Here is an 18,623-nt window from a genome sequence, read left to right as displayed (position 1 = left end):
TGGGCTGTGCATTCACAAAGTGTTTCTGTGAGTGTCAGTGTGGCGTCCTTTCGGATGCCACTGGCTTCCAGTGATTCCGGGAGTCATTCTGCAAGGCCTGAGAGGGACACAAAGAAGGGAAGGCACTTCAGTCAAATTGTGGATTTCTGCTGAGCCCGGTAGCATTTGTTTTTAGCAATCTCATCTCCAGTAACCACAACCGAAATCGATGCCAGCGCAAGGGCTTTATGCCAGCTCCACCCTTGTCCTGAGAAATTCCCATCACAGCAAGGATGCAGATATTAATAGCAGCAAGCTGGTTAGATCTTAGCACTGAAGAGGGATAAGGACATTTCTACCCTAGCCCTTGAACCTCAAAGTAATCCTACCTCCCCTGCCCAGGGCTTTTTGCTTTATAAAGATGGCTATGTAGAGTTAAATGTGACTCTTGTTCAAGATTCCCACTCTGCGGTAAGAGAGATAAACAAGCCTTGATGGGGAGGGGAAGAACTTGGTGGAATAGAGGCTTGTTTTCACTTTACAGAATTGGAAATATCAGCCCAGGAGAAGGAATCGGAGACTCGTGTTTCCAATGCTGTTGCACACCGGGGAAGGTCAGACAACACTCTAGACATCCAGAGGCTGCATGCCTCACACCCCACCAGCTAAGAAGGTACCTCCCTATTTCATTAGTGCTTTTCATTCTACTTAGAACTATGAAAAATTAGCTGGAAAAAACACCACGCACCTAGTCACACCTGCTGGGACAGCTTTGGAGTAGCTAGCCAAGCCCCATTCATAGATGAACCTCTGAAGCACTAGACTGAGGCTGTGGCTCAGTGGCTTGGGCAACATGGAGGAGCATCTTTGTGCTTCCTGGGGTGATGGATACAGCTCAGTGTGCCTTCCCCACAACCGCAGAGCAACCTCCAACCTTCCTTGTAATGTTATTTGTTCCCTGGGGCCCGATAAATGATACAGATCTGTAATAGATTTTTGTTGGTGGTGGCACTGATGCAGAGCAGGCATCAGGAGCACACTCTAGATTCCCATCCTTGCTCTGTTCTGTGTAGTCTAAGCACCACAGATCCATCTTGGAATGGACAGAGCTTACTCTCTCTTGTCCAGAAAGTTGATGAGCACCAGGAAAAACAGTAGAACTCCTCAAATGTACTATGTTAGTGTTTCTCATTTTCTGAGAAACCACCTGGGTATTTGTGATATATGCAGATCCTAGGGCCTCCCAAGACCTTCCCCTCACCTCCCTCCCCCACCACTCCATTTCTGCAGGTATTACCTGACACTTCACACACAGAACTCTTCAGACGAGTCATCTGCATTCATGGTGGGAAAGCAATGTCCTTTAGCAATGACTGACGTGCAGTGTCTTAAATACAAGCCCTGGAACCTGTGATTATATATATACTTTAAGAAAAAAAAAAAGAGTCTCTGATGAAGGTTAATGTTTGGGTGGTGACCATGGACTATTTAAATGACCTCATCTAGTCATATTGAACCGTTAAACTGAGAGAAGTGCTCCAAGCTCTGGTTAGAGGGTGCCATAGGACAGTAGAAGGGTCTGAGCTACGACACAAGAAGGTCCTGACCTGTGGATGGGCTGGTGTGAATATGGAAGAATGAAGAATGTGGGTGGCCTTTAGAAACCTCAATGGCAAATGGTAGGTTTGACCCTGTGCCTTTGGAAATGGTATAGGACGCAGTGAACCCCAAAACCTATTTTGACTCTTGGCCTACTGTACTGTCCTGCTAGACAATAAATCCAACAAATCTGTTGTTTCCAACAAATCTGCAGTTTCCAGCTACCACATATGTAGACGTGTTTTATAATAGGGATAGGAGAAGAGAGACCTAAAATATGTGGCCAAGAATATTTTGTTTACAAGCTTATTTGTTTCTGAAACTTTTATTTCCTAGTGTTGCTTTAGGTTCACACACATACACACACACACACACACACACACACACACACACACAATTGAGTAGACAGTACAAGATTTCCCATGTGTACCTGTCCCCACTTGCAGCGATCTTCCACCTTCCGCATCCATCAGAGTGGCTCAGTTATTTCAGCTGAAGAATCTGTTTTGAGTCCTCATTTTCACCCAGAACTGGAAGTTCACGTTAGGGCACACCTTAGGGACGTGCATTTCATGGGTCTGGAAAATGCTTAAAGACTCACATAGTACTCTCATATTCAATTTTTGAGAACTGTGGTTTCTCCGTGTGCTAGCATAATGGCTAGGTTAGACACTCTGAGAACAGCTTCGGGCCACTGAGGAATGGAAGCTCTCCCCTGTTTGTGCTGTGCACAGGAAGAGCTTTCGAAGTCACAGACACTCCCCGTCTTGCTGACCAAGAGTGCTCCAGAGAACCTGTTTCTGTCCTCAGGGGCCCAAATGGTCTTACGTGGTACAAGCACGGCACAAGCTGCATTATGACGTATTCAATTATTTGCTTGTGCATCGATTTATCAGGATTAATTCAGTGCAGCTGGCTACTTGAATGGCCGGGGCTTAGTGTGGGCGAAGGTGTGAATGCAAAAAAAGCAGAGACATTGTCCCTGAAATTAAGTTCAGATTCCAGTAACAGACAAGGAAGCTAGCACAATGTGTTTGCACAGATTTGGATCTAATTAAGCAAATATCTCTGTGGGGGAGTTGAGGAAGTTCAGAGAGAGGTGAATGGAGCTTCTAGATCAAGTGGGAGTTTGCAAGTAAAGAAATGTAGGTTAGGGAAGGCTAAGATCAAAAATTCAGGTGACAGCAGATGCTGGCTAGGATGTGGAGAAAGAGGAACACTCTTCCATTGTTGGTGGGATAGCAAGCTTGTACAGTCACTCTGGAAATCAATCTGGCAGTTCCTCAGAAAATTGGACATAGTACTACTGGAAGATCCAGCAATACCTTTCCTGGGCATATACCCAGAAGATGTTCCAGCTACCAGCTAGAACACATGCCTTACTATGTTCATAGCAGCCTTATTTATAATAGCCAGAAACTGGAAAGAACCCAGATGTCCCTCAACTGAGCAATGGATACAGAAAATGTGGTACATTTACACAATGGAGTACTACTCAGCTATTAAAAACAATGAATTTATGAAATTCTTAGGCAAATGAATGGATCCTGAGTGAGATAACCCAGTCACAAAAGAATTCACATGATATGCACTCACTGATAAGTGGATATTAGCCCAGAAACTTAGAATCCCCAAGATACAATTTGCAAAACACATGAAACTCAAGAAGAAGGAAGATCAAAGTGTGGATACTTCGTCCCTCCTTATAATGGGGAACAAAATACCCATGGAAGGAGTTACAGAGATAAAGTTTGGAGCTGAGACGAAAGGATGAACCATCCAGTGACTGCCCTACCCGGGGATTCATCCTATAATCAGTCACCAAACGCAGACACTATTGCATATTCCAGCAAGATTTTGCTTACAGGACCCTGATATAGCTGTCTCCTGTGAGGCTATGCCAGTACCTGACAAATACAGAAGTGGATGCTCACAGTCATCTAGTGGATGGAACACAGGGCCCTCAATGGAGGAGCCAGAGAAGGTATCCAAGGAGCTGAAGTGGTCTGCAACCCTATAGGAGGAACAACAATATGAACTAACCGGTACCCCCAGAGCTCGTGTCTCTAGTTGCATATGTAGCAGAGGATGGCCTATTCGGCCATCATTGGGAAGAGAGGTTCCTTGGTCTTGCAAACTTTATATGCCCCAGTACAGGGGAACTCCGCGGCCAAGAAGTGGGAGTGGGTGGGTAGGGAAGCGGGGTGGGGGAGGGTATAGGGGATTTTCGGGATAGCATTTGAAATGTAAAGGAAGAAAATATCTAATAAAAAAAATGGAAAAAAAAGAAATATAGGGAGGCAAACTGAGACGGGTGCTGGTGAGCATCCTGCCACTCTGATACCAGCCTGAGACGAGCGAGCTCCTTCAGCCTAGACACCTGCCAGAGACTAATGCCGGTGAGGAGCCTGCAACCTAATTGTCCAAATGCTTTCTCAAAGTCATCCATCAACTTCCCAGGATGAAATGAGATTTTCACTTGTCTAGCCTCTCTTTGTACTAGGGCATCATGGGTTCATGACTCAACCCTATCAGCAAGATTGGTAGGGAAACAGATGGAGAGCTTGGTGGAAGGCATTGCTTTTTGATAAGCCTGTTGTGGGGAAGGCACTGTCTTTCCTGAATTCTTTTATATATATATATATATATATATATATATATATATATATATATATATATATATGATTTCAGATACATTACAGATGGCTTTGAGCCACCAATGAAGTTGCTTGGAATTGAATCTAGGATCTCTGGAGGAGCAGAGAGTGCTTTTTTTAAAAATTTTCATTTATTAGATATTTTCTTCATTTACATTTCAAATGCTATCCCCAAAGCCCCCATACCCTCCCCCGCCCTGCTCCCCAACCCACCCACTCCCGCTTCCTGGCCCTGGCATTCCCCTGTACTGGGGCATATGATCTTCGCAATACCAAGGGCCTCTCCTCCCATTGATGGCCGACTAGGCCATCCTCTGCTATATAAACAACTAGAGACACTAACAAGTGCCCCCAGAGCTGTGTCTTTAGTTGCAGTGAGTGCTCTTAACCACAGAGCCATCTCTCCAGAAGGTTTTAGGCACACACCAGGAAAGATGGCTCCCATCTCCTGGGGCTGTGGCGTAGACATGGTACAGTACCTTATGCTTCTGTCTGTCTTCTCCATCTACCTGGCCTCAGGCCTGCATCCTGCATTTGATGACTCAGAGGCAATGACTGTCCATGTAGTTTATGTCACTTTCAGTGTGTCAGGTGGGAAGGTGAGACAATGAAAGGCAGACTTGTTAGAACTCCGTGCCACACACTGGATTTATGTGTCATCACTTAACTTATGGGGGTGTTACATGGCTAAAGGCAGGGTAGAACTGCAGTCCCCTCCAAATGCTCTTACCAAGGCCCTGTTTCACGGACAGCCCCTGTGTCTGGTCAGTGAGATTGTATAAGAACCACCCCTGCCTCAGCTTCCTTACTGCTACTTCCTCACCCCATGAGGAAAAGCCAGCAGCCCCAGTGGTCTCCAGCCGAACCAGTCTTCCCAAGTCTCAGGAGATGAGAGCTCATGCCTATAACTCGAGCAAGAAGTGGCGAATTATCTAGTTCAACTAGGAAACAGTCTCGCTGTTTCTGTCTCCCTCCCCCTCTCCCTTCATTCCTTTTATAGTTCTTCCATGGTCTCTGAAATAAATAAGACTCGGAGAAGCAAATGACCAGAAATTAAGTCTTGATGAGAGCTAAGGACAGTTTGGGGGAATTCTGAGGCTGGCATGTAGGACAATCTCAAACCCAGGTTAAAAAGCCCAACAAAGAGCCAAAAAGGGTCCTGCTATTCTTGTCCCAGTGATGGGGACTCTATCAGCAGCCACCATTCCTACAGAATCACTTGACCACAGCCATGGGGGTCAGGCAGAGGGCCCTTGGGACTGTTTCTCTACCTCCCTAGAAGCCTTAATAGTCCTCGACTCTACCACCTTGATAAAGCTAAGTTCAAGGTTCTTAGACCGCCTTTTAATTTTTCACCTTTGTGCTCTCAGGAAAAATCCCACTCACAAGGGTTTCTGGGTGGGATGGGGGAGGGAACTGCAGAGCTCAGTATCATTGTTTGCTGTTATTTTCCATAGGAAAATAGGAAGCATAAGCAGAAAGGAGAGTAGAGCCCCTTTAACTATTGTGTTTGGAGGACAATTGGAGGCCTTCCTGCACCAGAGATTGTTTCAGTGACCAGAATTCTTCTGCTCCAACATGGTACACTGACAGTGTGCCACTGAACCCCAAACAGGAGGGGCCTGAGAAGGAAGAGTAGAAGAAAGAGCAGTAGGGAATGCTCATGCCATGCTCTGCCATTCTGGTATGGGTGCAGTTGATCCTGTTAGCAGTGCCAGCATAGTATTTTCATCACTACTATGGTGCCAAAGCCTGGGCCAGGGGAGACACATATCCTACCTCAGGTATAGAGCTAGTAACCTAGAAAATGGCATGATCTGACTCCAGAAAGACACTTAAAGCATACATGAAAAAAGAAAGAAAGAAAGAAAGAAAGAGAAAGAAAGAAAGAAAGAAAGAAAGAAAGAAAGAAAGAAAGAAAGAGAAAGAAAGAAAGAAAGAAAGAAAGAAAGAAAGAAAGAAAGAAAGAAAGAAAGAAAGAAAGAAAGAAAGAAAGCATGCATGATGCTGCCCCACTGCGGGGACAGCTGTGGGATCTCTTTAGTTCTGGGTCCTGGTTTCAGTACCACTGGGAAGTTAACCCTCGATGATCCGCTGGTACCTCTAACTAATTACTTTCTTCCAATGAAGAGTTTTAGGCATGGAAGAAGCTGTCCCAATGACAAAAGGTAAGGACTGAAGATACACTCGGTCTGGAAATGGTACCCCTAAATCTCTACCTCAGAGCTCAGCTTGACTGACAGGGGTTGAAGGCTTATAGGATCTAGGGTCAGAAGAGCTATGTGCTCCAGGCTTGCTTCTTGTCCTGGAACAACACGGGGGTGCCATTCCAGGAAATAAAAACTCTGTGTCTTTAGCTTGACTTTGTCCAAATTGTGGCCCAGCCTTTTGCACTCCACTGGTGAGAGATCTCTGGTGTTGAACTGAGGATTTGGGTAAATGCAGTGTCTAATATGTACTGACTTGGCCGGTGGCTATGGTGCCCAGGAAATTAGTAAGCATTGCTCTGGGTGTATCTGTGGGGTGTCTCTGAGTGCACTGAGTCTAAAGATTATGAAAACCAGTTTGCCCTCCCCATGGAAGGTAGGTCTCCTGAAACCAGTTAAAGGCTATACTAGAACCAAATATAGATGGATCTTCCCAAGGAGGAAGATGTGCTGTCAGCAGATAATCTGCAACTTCTGTCTACAGCTGCTACAGAGTTTGGACTTTTCAGTACTCACAAGCTTGCAAGTTGTTCCCTAGTCTTTACAAGGTGTCTCTCTCTAAATATGGACTCGTTGCTTGTTTCTCTGGAGATCCCTGGCTTAAACAGAGGGCACATAACCCTGTTTAAGAGTTTGTGCCTGTCATTGTGGCCTGGCTCTGGGAACCCCAGCTCAGCAGATGAAAGGACATTTAGGTGAACCTAATGTTGTCCAAAGTGAAGACTGGATTCTCTGAGAGTGCTTTATACTTTCCCCTGCAATGGGCCACTCTTCTGGGGACTGTTTCGGTTCCATGTCTCCCATCAGCTTGAACCCCTACCTGGACTACTGGGTGCCACAAACCAGCCACCTCACCTAGACATCCTGCTGCATTTCTACCTGGACTCAATCACATGTGTGTTTCAATCAGGAGAGAAAGGAAAAACTGTTTAGTGGTGTGTGTCTGTGCGTGTGTGCTCACGCACATGTCACATCCATGAATGTACTAATTAGTGTGCTAGGGTACACAAACAGAGAGACCAGAGTAGGATGTCAGGTGTCTTCTAGTGCTTTTGACATTGCTCTTTGCCTTACCATTCTGAGACAGGCTTGCATGGATTGCCACATGCCTGGGCTTACCTGAAAGCTCTTGGGATCTGCCTGTCTCTACCCTCTTATTCTAGGACTGTAGTCACATGAAAGTTTTTATGGAGGTGCCGGGGATTAGAACTTATGTCTGCATATCTGCAGAAGAAGAACTCTTACCAACTGAGCCATTCTCCCAGCTTCTATGTATTTAATTTCTAATGTCCTATTCAAATGGCCTTTCTGATCTATAGCTCCTGGGCCTACAGCAGCCTTGACAGAGTCCTTGATGGCTGTCTCATTTCACCTAGAGAAAGAGAACATGAAGTAAATTAATTAACTCAGATTATGGCTGGTCCCTTCCATACACATTGTGGGGAGACACAGCGAACTTGAGCCCCACTGGTTGCTTTATTAGGAATTATTCCCTTGTCTTGGCACTCAGTAAACAACCTTTTCTAATACTTGTACTAGTTGGCATCAACCTGACCAATAGCCTGTCTGGGAAACTGAACAATGAGCTCTGGAATCATGAGACTTGAAAGTGTGCTCCTGAACTGGGGAAGCTCTTCTGTCTATATACTGTCCAGTCACGTTCCTTTCTGATCTGAGATTGCCTGCCATCCAGTCACTGCAAGGAGCAGCAGGGGTCTCTCACATGTTCTGAGAATTAGGGGAAGCCTTAGCCAGCTGGAGTGTGCTGGAAAGTGATATTTACTCAAAAGGTAAAAGGCATTACACAAAAGAAGTGAAAATGGGTTTTCCCCAGGAAATATAATGGAAGAAGCTAACCTCACTCCAGTGTGTACATGAGTTCTTTCGTCTGCCTCCGGGGTTCAGACAATAAGAACTTGGTCCTGTGATTTCAGGAAGATGGGGTGGGGGGAGGAGGGAGGGAGGAAGTCTGTCCATGAAGTAGCTCAGGAATGTGGTTTTGTGCATATGCTTTCTCAAAAATGGCTCAAAATAACGAGGAGGAAAAGGGAGAGGAGATAAACAGCACTCCAACCTCTTCAGAATGCATGTCCTTTCTAGCTTGACTTACCTCAGGCTGAGATTTAGAATAAAGAAGAATCTAGTGTCTGAGTCTTTTGTGCCAAGGCCAACTCATTGACTCAGAACCTGGGACTTGAATAGTCAGTTCTCCAGGCCAGAGAGCTCTACAATCCTGTGTTTATGGGCTGGGGTAGGAGCCATGGGAGGTGGTCACAGCTTGTTTAGGGAAACAGGCTGCTGCCTATGGGACATAAAGTAGGCATTGCCCATTTGGTTGGTATTCTAAATTAAGAAAGCAAACTCTGCCTCAGTTTCCCCAGCCTGCAAGACCCAGAAAGCTTGTAATTAACATCAAAGAAAGGGTGGTCGTGAGATTGCCAAAACCAATTCTTTTGTTAGATTCTTAGGCAAGGTCTTGCTATGGAACCCAGGCTGTCATCAAGGGGAGAAGCCTCTTGCCTAATTCCTTCATTCACTGGAATGTGCCTCCATGCATAGCTTTGTTGGGTTCTCTCTGTAACCATTTATATCTACTTCCTGGATAGTCTCCGATTGAATCAACACATTATTAGTTTTATACAGTATGTGGTCAAAGAGCTCTTTTGTCCATGACTCCCACAGTTCCGATGTTGCTATTGGCAACAGCAGAAAAGAAAACTTGTATTCAATGAGTTGCCAATTGTGGAATTAGGGAATTGGGGCACATGTGTGTGACAGTACACTTATCAAGATTGGGTATCCCACATGAGGAACCCCTTTGCCCCATGCTGGGGCGTTGTCAATAGGAACCAGTTTCTATCTCTAGAATGTTTTGCTTTTCTAAAATTCCTATAAATGGAATCATGCTATGCCAGTCCTTGTATACTCTCTAATTTTGTATTTTGCTTTTGGGTTCGTCCAAGTTGCACACCTCAGTCCTTCATTTCTTCTCCTCCTATGGCCATTTTCAGCTAGCTATGAGGTGATTCATTTTAAATCTGCACATACAGACACTCTACACAGCTTTGTTCTTTGTCTGGTTCTGGATGAATCGATTGTTTTAGTGTTCCTTTGTGCTTTCTCATCCCACACCTCATGTTCTGCTTGTGTTTCTGCTCCCTTGTCTAATCTGATACTAGTTCCCTTCAGACAGAAGGGCAGTCTCAAGGTTCTTGCGAATCCTCTCAGGACTCAAGCTCTGCAAGAGCTGCTACCCAACATTTCAAAACAATCGTTAGACAGTTTGTCCAGCTGTTCACAGGAGTCAGTTAAATCTATTCATCCTCATTCATCCTTGCTCAAACCCAGAATTGATAAAATTTTCTTAACCGCTGTCCTTGTCAGAAATAACGAAGCAACATCCTTGTAAGGCCAAGCAATATTTCTGAGAGCCTGAGGAGAGGAAGCCTTGATACTTCAGGTCTGGCATGATTGTTGCTCAGAACGGGGGTGGGTGGATGATAGACAAATGATTAATTCCCATAGAGGATTTCCTTCTGGTTTCTCATTGGGAAAAATGCTACCTGCCTTGGATACTGAATACAGCAGGAGAGGCAGAGGTGTGCACAATCTCAAAGCATACCCTTTGTTTCCTTACTGCTGGTGTGCTTCATTCGTGGTCATTGAACAAGTAAAGGAGCTTGAATCCTTGAAATTTTCATACTCTATAAAGTTGCAGAATATACAGTGACAGGTGGTTTAGGATTAGAGATGGACTATTAGTGATCCCCACAATAGTTTATTAGTCTACTTACACCATTTTATATATAGGGAGGTTGAGGGATTTGTCCAAGGATATATGATATATGATACCTCGAAGACTCAGCATGCACCGGGTCTCCTGATGGCCCCTGAATGATCCCAACACTACATGGATTCTTAAAGTTTCTCTAGCATTGCATCCTACACTGAGACTCACTGGGAAGAACACAGGCTAGAGACCAGCATGACACCAACCATGGTCTGCTTTCTCTTGGTCACAGTACTGCCTCTGTTCCATGGAGACTAACTCTCCCCTTGTCCTGCCTCCTCCAGTGACAAAACCAAATCATCACTGTAGTGAGAGCTCGTTGACAATACCTCTCCTGTTTTTCATCTCTGTTCTTTCCCTTTATTTCCTTTGTAATAACTAGTTATGGCCTTCTGTAGCTATTGAGAGAAGAAAAGGGGAGGGGTCACTGCTGCAAGGCCTCTTCCTTGTTCCTTGACCCCTATGCTCAAGGGTAGAGACCCTCTGATTTGCAAGAGCTTTCTGGTTCAGACTGTACACTAGATGGGTCTGTATTGAGGTGGGGTTTGTCTTAATCAAAAAGCTAGACAACATTTGCCAACCCTCATTTGCTCACCCTCTTGATGCTTTTATTATTCTGTGAGTATGGGACCCATGAGCATGTGAGACATATGCTATTCTACCTGAGTCATTCTAATAGCTGCCTCTTGGAGGCATTTCCATTCTGGCTTTCACTAGCAGTCTCTAACAAGAGCAATATATGAGTAGGTAGTTAAGCCCGAAATTAAAATTAAAAGAAATATAGGTAAGATTTGAATCCCAGGTTTCCTATGGACCTGGGATGGGACAAGTTTTGTTAGATTTCATTAATTTTTCTTCATAATGTGATAGAATAGCTGACTAAGCAAATTAAAGGTGGAAACCTTAAGCTTATATGTTTCTTGGGCTCCGTGGGCTCATAGGGCTCATAGTTTTAGAGGTGTCATTTCATCCTTCCAAGAAGAATTTTGTAGAACACAGCAGCTTACTTCACAGTGGCCAGAAAACAGGGAGTGAGGTACTTATACTCCAATAATCCTTTCTTGTTCCCCCTTTCCATTCAGGCCCCTAGCCCACAAAATGGTGCTCCCATCAAGGTAATCTTTTCTGGAAACACCTCCACAAACACACGCCCTGATGTGTGCTCAACAATTTGCTAGGTGAGTCTCAATCCAGTCAAGTAAATAGTGAAGATTAACTATTCCACCCTTGGGGTTTGTCTTGTCCAGAATGGTCATAATCAATCTGAACACCTTTTGGAAAGTGATGAGCTAGTGTTCATCTTTTTACAGTTTGACTTATGTTTAGGGCAAAGAGATCATTCAGGTCAAACTAGAGATCATTCAGATCAAACTAGAAAATCTAGATAAAATGGATGACTTTCTAGACAGATAACATATACCAAAGTTAAATCAAGTTCAGGAAAACTATCTAAATAGTACCCAAATCCCTAGGCAAATAGAAGTAGACATTAAAAGTCTCCCAACTAAAAAAAAGTTCAGAGCCAGACAGTTTTAATGCAGAATTCTACCTTCAAAAGAAGAGCTAATACCAATATTCCTCAAATTATCCCACAAAATAGAAACAGAAGGAACCCTACCTAATTTATTTTACAAAGCCACAATTACTCTGATACCTAANCNACAGAAAGACCCAACAAAGAAAGAGAACTTCAGACCAATCTTGCTTATGAATATCAGTGCAAAAATGCCAAATAAAATTCTTGCACACCAAATCCAAGAACACATCAAAACCATCATTGACCATGATCAAGTAGGCTTCATCCCAGGGATGCAGGGATGGTTCAATATACAGAAATCCATCAATGTAATCCACAATATAACAAACTGAAGGGTAAAAAACCACATGATAATCTCATTAGATACTGAAAAAGCCTTCGACAAAATACAACATCCTTTCAAGTTAAAAGTCTCAGAGAGGTCAGAAATTCATGGCACACGCATAAACATAAGAAAAGCAATATATAGCAAACCAACAGCCAACATCAAATTAAATAGAGAGAAACTAGAAGCAATCCCACTAAAATCTGGGACAAGACAAGGTTGCCGACTCTCTCCCTATCTATTCTATATAGTACTCAAAGTTATAGCCAAAGCAATCAGACAACAAAAGGAGATCAAGGTAATACAAATTGGAAAGGAAGAAGTCAAAGTTTTACTATTCGCAGATGCCATGATAGTATACATAAGTGACCCCCAAAATTCTAACAGAGAACTTCTACTGCTGATAAACAACTTCAGCAAAGTGGCAGGATATTAAATGAACTCAAACAAATCAGTAGCCTTCCTGTATACAAATGATAAACAGGCTAATGTCCATTTTAACTAGAAATGGGAAGTATGTAGCCTCTCCATCCTTTATCCAACCCAACCATGGGTAGATGGTCAGCATATCAGGATTAGAATCTGATTTGATCTCCCCCATCTTTATTAAAAATAGATTTCTTTCATACAATATATTCTGGTTATGGTTTTTCCCTTCCCCAACTCCTCCCAGATGATCTGCATTTCCCTACCCACTCAAATAACCCCCTTCTCTCTTTCTTCTTAGGAAATAAACAGACATTTATAATAATAAGAAGAATACAAAATAAAAACAAACAAACAAACCAGAATGTGACAAAACAAACAAGCAAAACCCAACAAGAAACAAAGAAAAAAATACAAGATGGAATACAAATGCTGAAACATACATATTCATACACACAGAAAACCCATAAAAACAAAATTGAAAACCATTATATATAAGCAAAATATCTGTAAAATTAAAAAAAAAAAAAAAGCCCCGTGAAGCTTTACGAGCCAAAAAACAATCTCCAAAACACCCATTGTGTTTGTTTTTTATTGTCATCTCTGCCTGGGGCCTGACCTGAAGCAGGTGTGGCTTGTATACCAGGTGAAATTCTGTTACAGAAGACTAATTTTTTCCTCCAAGAACAGTTATCAATTGCAAATATCTTCTGAGTTAAGGATGGGACTTGTGTCTTTTTCCCCTCTGGAACCTAGTCTGGCTTAGACCTGTGCAGACCCTGTGAATGCTGCCACAGTCTCTGTGGCTTCATGTGTGTGGAAATCCTACTGTGTCTAGAAGGCCTTGTTTCCTTAGTATCCTCCATCTTTATTTGCTCTTAAAATCTTTCTGCAAAGTTCTCTGAACTCAGAGTATTTGATGGAGACATCCCATTTAGGACTGAGTATGCCAAGGTACCTTACTCTCTGCACAGAGCCCAGTTGTTTGTCTCTATAGTCATTCCCATCTTCTCCAGGAGGAAGATTCTTTGATGATGGCTGGACAAGATAATGGTCTGTGAGGATGGCAGGATGTCATTAGGAGTCATCTTATTGTTGTGTTCTTTTAGAAAAACAGCAGTATTTCATTTTCCCCTAACTCCCTGGCCTATCTAGTCTTGGATACTTGACCATCTGACAGTGTTGGATGTGGGTTCCATTTCATGAATGGACCTTAACTCACATAGTGGCTGGTTTCTCCCACAGCCTTTGTACCACAAGCATATTTTGGACTCAGGTCACCATTGTCGATCACAGGGTATACAGTTAGGTTGGTCTTTACTTTTTTCCTTTGTTAGCATTCAGAGTACCTTCTAGTAGCATAAACACTACTCAGTAGGGGTGAAGTCTGTAGGTAGGATGCCTTCTCCATGTTCAGTGAATGATGTGGGTATTGTCTTCAACAATAGGGCCTTTCCATCACTTAGTGGAGAGTAACCAATAGGCTTGACAGTAATAGCCTGGGTTGCTCCTTTAGCTAACAATGTGATTAGTTGAAACCCATTTCTGGTCCTGGAAGCTTCATTTGGTGATAAGAGATGTCCAGTTAGGGCTCTGCCTCCCTCATTATTTGGCAAATTCTTTTAGATGACATTCATGGATGTATATCTTTTAGAAAGCTTCTACTGTATAGGTTTCTATATGACCCCTCAAATAAGCTCTTAGTTTTAGCTCTCCTTCCTCATGTTTTCTTTTGTATCCTCTCTTCCCACATGTCCATATTTGATCCTCTCATTCCACCCCACATTCACTCATAACTGTTCTATTTCTCCTTCTTTGGGAGATCCTTCTTTCCCCTCTAGTTCCCCCTACTCCACATCCTTGCTGATATTCAGTCTCATGGACTGAACAAGTACTGATTCTTGGACTTTCTGTCAGACAACTACTATTAGACTACTTGCACTACCCTGTAATTCAGTCTAATATGTCCATTTTATAATATATATTTGGTTTTCTTCTAAGTCTCTTGCCAATGTTTTATAGCTAGCACACCTCACAGATACACATGTAAAATTCTCACTATATTTTAAATATACATGCATACTAATGTATAGTATACATTATATGATATATTGTATATAATCCTCTGCTAATTCTGTTCGTTTAGCAAACCCTTACTAAGGCAGTATTTTATTGTGTTATAACAAAATACCTAAGGCTATCTGGCTTACAAAGAAAATAATTATTTCTAGATCAAAGTACTAGAGGCTAAAAGTGCAAAATGCATGGCAGTGTTTTTATTCATGGTTTTCTTGGTTGCTTTTCATGACAGAGGATGCCATGTGTGGTGGTTTGAATATGCTTGACCCAGGGGGTGACACTATTAATAGGTGTGGCCTTGTAGTGTGTCACTGTAGGGCTGGACTTAGGGAACCTCCCCGAGCCACATGGTAGATAGTGTACTCCTGGCTTCCTTTGGATGAAGATGTAGAATTTTCATCTTTCCCAGCACCAAGCCTGCCTGGATGCTGCTGTACTTTCTGCCATGATGATAACTGACTGAAACTCTGAACCTGTAATCCAGCCTCAATTAAATGTTGTCCTTTATAAGAGTTACCTTGTTCATGGTGTCTGTTCAGAGCAGCAAAACACAAACTAAGATACCATGGTAAGTATTCACATGAAAACAAGATCACACAGTAACAGGTGTGGCCTTGTCGGAGGATTCTTAAAAAGAATTAGTGCCAATACTCCTCAGGTTAGTCCAGGAAATTGAAATAAAGAATCTGCTTTAGCTAGGGTTTCCATTGCTGTGGAGAGGCACCATGACCAAAGCAACTCTTATAAAGGACAATACTTAATTGGGGCTGGTTTACAGGTTCAGAGATTTAGTCCATTACATCAACAAGAGAGTAAGGCAACATCCAGGCAGTCATGGTAAGGGAGGAACGGGAGAGCTCTGAATCTTGATCTTACTGCAGCCAGGAGAAACTGGTGTCCTCAGGTATCAAGAAAGAAGCTCTCTCAAAGCCCATCCCAAAAATGACACACTTCCTCCGACAAGGCCACACCTATGACAACAAGTTCACACCTCCTACTAGTACTCCTCCCTAAGGGCCAAGTGTAATCAAACCACCTCAGGATTCTTGCCTAATTCTTTTTATGAGGCTATAATTACTCTGATACTTAAAGCACACAAACAGCTAATATTTCTGGTATCCTTCACTTGTTGACCTGGAACTCTTTATCTGCCCTATATCAATAGACCCTGTGCGCTCTGGCTGACGATGGGCTGCATGTCTGGAAGTACTGACCACAGAGGAGAGGGACCAGGAAGGATCGTTTTCCCTGCTTTCAGTCTTGAGCATGGTAGGTTGGCTACTTGCATCTGAAGGCTTTGCTTTGCTGCTTGGCCCTTCCCTCTCACATGTGTTTCAACTACCCCTGCTGGTAGGTGGTGAAAGTCACCATGTACTTGTTTCTATGACTAAATAGAAAACAGACACACCTGGTGTACATGAGATGGAAGCACTGGGCTCTGTCCCATGTACTTTGTACTTGATCTCTCTGTCTATGCTCAGAATGTCCTCCAACACTTTTCCAGATACCGTTTTGTGGACCTCAAACTTGGCCTCCCCAGGACTCTCTTTCCTTACTTCATTAAGCTTTCTTCTTGCATGACATGGCATGGCATACTAAATGTGTTATGCACTGTCTTCCCTTCCTAGCCAGAATATAAGCTCCTGAGGCAAGACCTACTCCTGTGTGTTTTCCTAAAGTTGAGTAAGAGACAAGATCTCCTGTTTATTCCATCTTTAACCTTATCTGACCCTTGTCTTTCACGATAATGAGATGAAGTTGGCTTTTTTTTCCATTGCTATCATTTTGGCATTAGCAAAAGCCATGGATAGCTTCTCTAGCTCATCCATTGTGTTCAATGCCAGGTACTCTGCATGCTAACTTAGTCTGTGACACGATATAGGTAATGATGATCCACGTTCTTCAGATTTATAAAACTAAAATGTGTCTCAAAAGCAGTAGGACTGGCTCAGTACTACACCATCCAGTCCATATGGCCCAGCTGCCCTGAAAAGACCCAAGTCTGAGAAGACCCACACCCACCTGCATGAGCCACCACCAAATAAGCTTTCAGAAAAGTGACAGAAGTCCAGTTTAACCCTCCCTTGGCTTTCTGAGTAACATCTTTCCTCAGCATCTTCCTTCAATCTTCCAAGAGGGGGATAATGACACTTGGGTCTGGAACATTGCATGTGTCTAAGAGATGGCAGGTGGTCTGTTGGTTCCTCTGTATTCATTGTTTACACACTTCTTTCTGTCCTGTGCAGTAAGAGATGAAGTTATTTGAAGACAACGATGGTGACTTCTGACCCGAGGCTTCTAGTCAGCTTAAGAGAAGATTTCCAAAGAAATCCTCTGTAAGGTTAGTGGATAAAGAAGATGGCCTAATGGGCCATCATTGGGAAGAGAGGCCCCTTGGTCTTGTAAACTTTATATGATCCAGCACAGGGGAAGGCCAGGGCCAAGTAGTGGGAGTGGGTGGGTAGGGGAGCAGGGGTGGGGGTGGGGTATAGGAAACTTTCAGGATAACATTTGAAATGTAAATAAAGAAAATAATAATAAATAAAAAAAAAGAGGAAAGATTAAAGTGCTGGTACCTTGGTCCTGCCAGTGCCCCTTCACATCCGACAGTAGTATAGCTCCCTTCACATTGATAGCGCTGTGCAGTTTCTTCTACTTAAATTCTCTTTATGATACTACTATAGAGCTCTTTGTTCCATGAACGGACCTGGCGACCTTGGCATTTCTCAGAGGCCTGAGAAGTACTTTGGAGGTTTTCTCAGCTGACTGGAATGTGAGAAGACATAGAGGACTTGTCCTACAATGCCAAAGGAATCTTTCTTAAATACGGAGAGATCAGTGTCCTTAAACACACTGGCAGGAAACAAGTCCCCGAAGTCTTTCAGAATTTAGTACAAGTGGCTTTTAAGCAATTATGCTGCTTGTATTTCTAAGTTGGATGGAAAATACACTGACAAATTAGGCTTGTTTTAAAAAGATCTACAGAGCTTAGGACAGAATACTGGCCTGGCATGGAGATGGACTTTGGTTTGATCCCAAGTACCCCCACTTAAAAAATCAAGGGAACCAATGACTCTCTTTCCATGCCTCAGCAGCTACTCATACATTTTTCTTCATTGTCTGACACTCAAAGCCTCCGACACAGATGTTCTCATTTGGATGCTTAGGGAGCTGAACTAATATTTGTCCTTCCCACAAGTGGCCAAAGGCAAACAATGGCCACTCTGAGCAGCTGAGATGGTCTGGCTTTACTCTGTTCCAATTTATAGGCGTCTATAATGTCTTCAGGCTTGAACCGTTTGAGCCACTGAAACTGTGAATTAACAGCTAAGGTGTTCTGTGAGATGGAGGATACAGAGAGATGAGAGAAGAGGCCAGATCATGTGGAGTAAGACCAGGTTAACAGAGAAGCAAATAAGAGAAGTGCGAGATAACGGTGGTAATGATGGTGGTGGTGGGAGAGAAGCTGTGTTCCAGAAAAGGCTGAGCCATCATTTTCTCTTTTTTAAAATTATTATTATTGTTATTATTATTATTATTATTATTTTCTTTTTTTACATTTCAAATGCTATCCCGAAAGTTCCCTATACCCCCACCCCTGGCCCTTCTCCCCTACCCACCCACTCACACTACTTGGCCCTGGCCTTCCCTTATGCTGGGCCATTATTTTGTATCTTCACTGAGGCAACCAAGCAGGCAGCATTTGCTTGAGCCTGATAAAGCTTGCTCTTCTGATTTCTTTTCCTTCTAACGGACACAAGGAAAACACTGTCATGTAAAAACAAACCAGTGTAAAGGAGCACTGTAGAATCCACATGGAGTGGGCTTTGGGTCAGTATCCAGTTTACTATTACCGAATATATTTTAGTTGTATAGGATGTTTGTTACACATGTATACCATGAGGCAAATTAACAAATTGATTGCCTTTCGTAATTACTTTCTATGATAAAGTCAATAAAATCTAGTCTCTGTGCATTTTAAAATATTTCTCTGGTGCTCCACTATACTTACACCTCTAGTTTT

Source organism: Mus pahari, chromosome 10 (assembly GCF_900095145.1).
Source record: "Mus pahari chromosome 10, PAHARI_EIJ_v1.1, whole genome shotgun sequence".
NCBI classification, from domain to species: Eukaryota; Metazoa; Chordata; class Mammalia; order Rodentia; family Muridae; genus Mus; species Mus pahari.
This window is presented reverse-complemented; position numbering follows the sequence as displayed.